The sequence below is a fragment of the Magnolia sinica genome, chromosome 4 (assembly GCF_029962835.1).
Source record: "Magnolia sinica isolate HGM2019 chromosome 4, MsV1, whole genome shotgun sequence".
In the NCBI taxonomy this organism is placed as follows: Eukaryota; Viridiplantae; Streptophyta; class Magnoliopsida; order Magnoliales; family Magnoliaceae; genus Magnolia; species Magnolia sinica.
The window spans coordinates 30,513,631-30,519,207 of record NC_080576.1 but is presented as its reverse complement, the minus strand read 5'-3'; positions in this window follow the sequence as shown (position 1 = coordinate 30,519,207).

Genomic DNA, 5,577 nt, shown 5'->3' with positions numbered 1-5,577 from the left:
CGGCTTCTCTTGTATTACAGCCCCACTGACCAGGTTGACTTGGAAGGGCATAAAGTTTATTTGGACCGACGCCCGTGATCGAGCATTTATGGAGTTGAAGAACTGTCTCACGTCCGCTCCTGTCCTCACTCTTCTCTCTGGGAGTGATGGATTTATTGTATTTACCGATGCCCCGCATATTGGTTTAGGTGCTGTTCTGATGCAGCATGGAAGACCAGTGGCCTTTGCGTCTCGTCAGCTCAAGGTCCATGAGCTAAACTACCCCATGCATGATTTGGAGCTGGCAGTAGTTGTCTTCGTACTGAAGGTGTGGAGGCACTATCTCTATGGGGTTAGGTTCGAGCTCTTTTCCGACCACAAGAGCTTAAAGTATCTGTTCTCTCAGTCCGAGCTGAACATGAGGCAGAGGCGTTGGATGAAGCTCTTAAAGGACTATAATTTTGACCTCCAGTACCACCCACACAAGGCAAACGTAGTGGCGGATACCCTCAGCCGTCAGTCATGGGGCCTGGTGGCACACATTATGATTCAGGAGTGGAGGATACTTGAGGATTTATCAGAGTACAACTTTGACTTTGGTTTGCAGTCGTCTATTGTATAGTTATCAAGCCTATTGATTCAACCCTCTCTTGTCACAAGGGTGATCGAGGCTCAGCAGACAGATGAGTCATTACAGGATTACTAAGCAGAGGCAGCATCTAAGAGTCAGTCAGACTGGTAGATTGATTATGATAGTGGACTTCGCTTCAAAGGCCGATTATGTGTCCTGGATATTCCTGAGTTGCGTCGAGATCTTATGACCGAGGCACATCGATCGCGGTTCTCTATTCACCCTAGCTCGATGAAGATGTATCGCGATATGAGGCATCAGTATTTTTGGGTAAGGATGAAGCGCCAGATAGCCAGTTTTGTGGTCGAGTGTGACACATGTCAGCGTGTCAAGGCCGATCATCAGAGACTCCCTGGTTTATTACAGCAGTTGAGCATCCCGATGTGGAAGTGGGAGCACATATCTACCGATTTTCATGAGTTTGCCGAGGACACAGCGTGGTCATGACACCATTTGGGTTGTCGTGGACCGTCTGATAAAGTCGGCACATTTTCTTGCCATTCATGAGACCTGACATGTGGACCAACTCGCCAAGATGTTTGCTGATGAGATCGTGAGACTACATGGTGTTCCTGTCTCGATCGTTTTAGACCGAGACCCGAAATTCACGTCTCAGTTTTGGGGGAGCTTTCAGAGAGCGATGAGCACTGATTTACAGCTAAGCACTGCGTACCATCCGCAAACCGATAGCTAGACCGAGAGGGTCAATCATATCCTTGAGGATATGCTTCGAGCCTACGCGATTGATTTATCGGGTAGTTGGGACGAGCACCTGTGATTGGCTGAGTTCGCGTACAACAACAGCTATCAGGCGACCATCTGCATGGCCCCCTTTTGAGGCATTATATGGTAGACCGTGTAAATCTCTGAGTTGTTGGACCTAGGTTAGAGAGTGGCGTCTCCTAGGTCCCGAGCTTGTGTAGCAGACGTCATAGGCTATCGATATCATCAGGCAGAGGATGCGCACAACTCAGAGCCAGCAAAAGAGTTTTTGCTGATCATTGGCATCGTCCCTTGGAATTTACCGTTGGGGACCATGTGTATCTTAAGGTCTCACCCATGAAGGGTGTGGTTCGTTTTGGAGTGAAGGACAAGCTTGTCCTGAGATTTATAAGACCTTTCGAGATCACCGAATGCGTTGGCGCCATAGCCTATCGGCTTGCCTTGCCATCTCAGTTGTCTGTCGTCCACAACGTTTTTCACGTCTTTATATTAAGGAAGTATGGGTCAGACATCGTTCCTGTTATTGATTGGCAGTCGTTGGAGGTTCATGAGACACTTCTTACATTGAGCAGCAAGTTTGTATCCTCGATCGGAAGGAGCAGGTCCTACTAACCAAGGTCATTCCCTTGGTGAAGGTACAGTGGGGCCATCATAGTGTGGATGAGGCATCTTGGGAGCGTGAGGCGGAGATTCAAGAGTGCTATCCCCATCTTTTTTATATTTAATTATATGTTGTATTATTTTTTAATTATATATGATGTTATATTTTCTATTCCCTTATGAGTTATGTTGAGTTGCGATGGTAGTGTAAATTTTGAGGACAAAATTTTTATTAGGTGGGGAGAGCTGTAAGACCTGTATCCTAGTCCGTATTATTCCATCGACTCCCGCGATCCTTCTTGTCGAATTTCGGTAACCTTCGACATATAATCGACGTTTGTGCGCGACCCTAAGTTGTATTCCATGGATTTGAGTCGGCTTAATCCGAGACTTATACCATTACGACCGCACCGTCGCCGCGATTCCAAGCGTCTTGCATGCCAATCTGATACCTTGGTTAGAAGATGTGGACCCACATTTATTTCGAAAAAACATCGCGCATTTGTAATCCCAAGAGAATCTCTAAAACATGTCCCATCAATCAATCACTCAATCAATCAATCAATCACCTCATGTCAAGTACAAGAGCAACCCATGCTTTCTTTCTCCATAAGTCAAGCAATCTACCCCAAAAGTCAACCAATCTCTTACCTCACCCATCACTCACCTCACTTCCATCACTCCATTACCCATCTCTCTCTCTCTCTCTCTCTCTCTCTCTCTCTCTCCTTACAATCCTCTCTCTATCATTTCTCAAAACACAATTTCCAAGCAACCAAAGAGTGGTGGACGTCCAAGCATCTCAAGAGAGAAAAGTGTATGTGTGTGGCCCACTTCCCACCCCAAAATCCTTCATCCTAGCCATTCACTTCTCATCACCCTCCATCAAAGTGAGACACAAGGAGATTGACATTCTATCAGACTAAGAAGATTAAATGGTAGGTGCTTCATAGGATAGATTTTCATGTTTTGATGATGGGCCAAGTGAGGCTTACCGATTGATGGTATGAATCTCACTTTGGACCCTAGATGTGGCTGATGGCCCACCTTGATTCTCATGAACATTTCATGATGCGGCCATTCTCCATTGACCTCATCATGATGTTTATTTTCCTTATATGAATAGAGGTCATCTAGACCTTTCATTTTGTTGGAGAAGGAATCTCCACCGTTGATCTTTGATTTGATGGGCCCACATGTATTAGGACCCATTTGATGTATGATTGAATACAAGGGAGGGCTCATAGTAGTGGAGCCCTCTATCACATGTGTCCCTCTTTCTCTCTCTCTCTCCCTCTCTCTTTCATTTGTTTTCCCTACTATATGTGATGATGTGGCTGTGTGGCTCACCCAGATGGACCCCACCATGAAGCATTTTTTTCATCCAAGCCATCTGCAGGTGGGGCCCACTTTATATATGTGTTGTATCCACACCATCCACCATTTGGTGGCCCACCTAAGCAGGGCCCACCTTATGTACGTGGTTTGCCCAAACCGTCCAGCGTCCAGAGACGCTAAACGTTAATTGAAAACACAAATATTAGCTTTAGTTCAAAGCTTTTGGGAAGGGCTGTCCATGTAGGCCCTATCTCGATGTATGAGTTTAATCCACGCCGTCCATTCCATTCCCTAGCTCATTTTCGATGTTGAACTAAAAAATGAACCCAATCCGATTTTCTGGAGGGCCATAGCATAGAAAATATTGATTTTTACCGTTAAAATTGACTAGGACCCACCTTGAGCCAAAACATACTGAATATTGGGCTTGTTTGGTCGGTCTTGAGCCATGAAATGCAATGGCTGGAGTAGATTCTGCTAATGCGAGCCCCACATACGAAAAACCACACAAAATCTGGTTTTTAGAAAATAATAATAATAAGCAAACGAAGCAGCTGACGCTGCTGCTGCTGCAAGGACGACGCAACATCCTCTGCGCTGTGGGCAGATGGGTAGGGACCACGGGTCTTAGCCGTGGGCCCCATCATAGCGTGTGTGGAACATCAAAACCATGCATTGGGCCCCCTTTTACTTATGGCCCCCCCTAAAAATCAGCCGTGTACGTAACTCAGGTGGCCCACATCACAGGGAACGGTGTGATTGAACGTTTGCCATTGAAACCCTTTTAGGTGTCATAGGAGTTTTGGATCCCTCTGAAATTTTTTTTTCCTATTCATCTAGGTTCGTGTGACCTTATCAACAGACTGGATGACATATAAACATTATGGTGGGACCCACTATGGTGTATGTGTTTTACCCACACCGTCCACATCATTAGACGGTGGGACCCAACCCACTATGACGTATGTGTTTTATCTATGCCATCTAGCCATTTTGGCTGGGATGCTGGATGGCAGGGGACCCCCACCATGAGGTATGGGCTTTATTCATGCTGTCCATCCCTATGGGACCCACCATGATGCATGTGTTGCATCCAAACTGTCCAACCATTTTGAAAACTCATTTTATGGCATGAGCTAAAGAATGAGTTAGATCTAAAGTTCAAGTGGACCCCACCATTTAAATAGTGGACTGTGACATCCACCGTTCAAACTTTTAAGGGCCATGGTAGTTCCAATTAAGTTAATATTGTCTTCACTTCATTTATCTCTATGTTATCTTATGAATAGGGTGGGTCTCAAAATACATAAGGGTGGGCCCGACTTGATATACATGAGGCCCACCGGTGCGGCCTATTTGATATACATGAAGCCGTTGGTGCGGCCCATATAATGCGGCTCATGTGATGTGGTCCGCATGACATAAGAGGCCCATTGTGATATATTTGAGGCCCAGGTGCGAGGCCCACCTGTTGTGTATTCGAGGCCTGATAGATGTATGTTGGCCCATATGACGAGGCCTATGTGACGTAAATAAGGCTCATCGTGATTGTACGTGAGGCCATGGGCCCACTATATGTTTGGCCTTATATATGCCACTCCTTAAGAGCAATGTTGGTTAGATGTCCACATTGATTGGCAATGATGGTTGGATGTCCACAATGTCACCTTCCCTTAGGCCTTATTAGGCCCATTCTCATCATTCCCTTAGTGGGTTAACCCAAATAAGTGGGCCCCATTCACCATAGATGAATGACTCCATGCTATCGGATTTGATATAACCATGGCCGAGTGCCGATCTTTATACTATGGATGATTGGTTGTTCATCTATGGACCCCACCTTGTTTATATGCTGATTGTCGGTGTTGATTATCGATACTGACTATCGGTGCCGATTATCGATGTTGATTATCGGTGCCAATTTTCGAGGCTGACAATGGTTATTGATACCGATTATGAGTATGTGATAATATAATATCATAATACATGCCTATACTCATCATCTGCATGCTTGTGATGAGATGAGTGATTGATCATACCATATGCCATTGGGCAGATTTTTATGGGACTCCCTAATAAATGGAGATGCCCACATGAGCGCATGGTACGCGCATGATTGTTGTATGACTAGATAGTCTGATTCATGCATTTTGCATTATGTGACATGGTACTGTACGCCCTAGCAACATTAGGGTCGTACCTTCCACAGGCGTATGGTGGTTGGCAGGATTGGATACCGAAAATCTTGTTCTACATGGGGTACTATAGATATCCGTAGGTGAAAGTCCCTAAACTCTTATGGTATC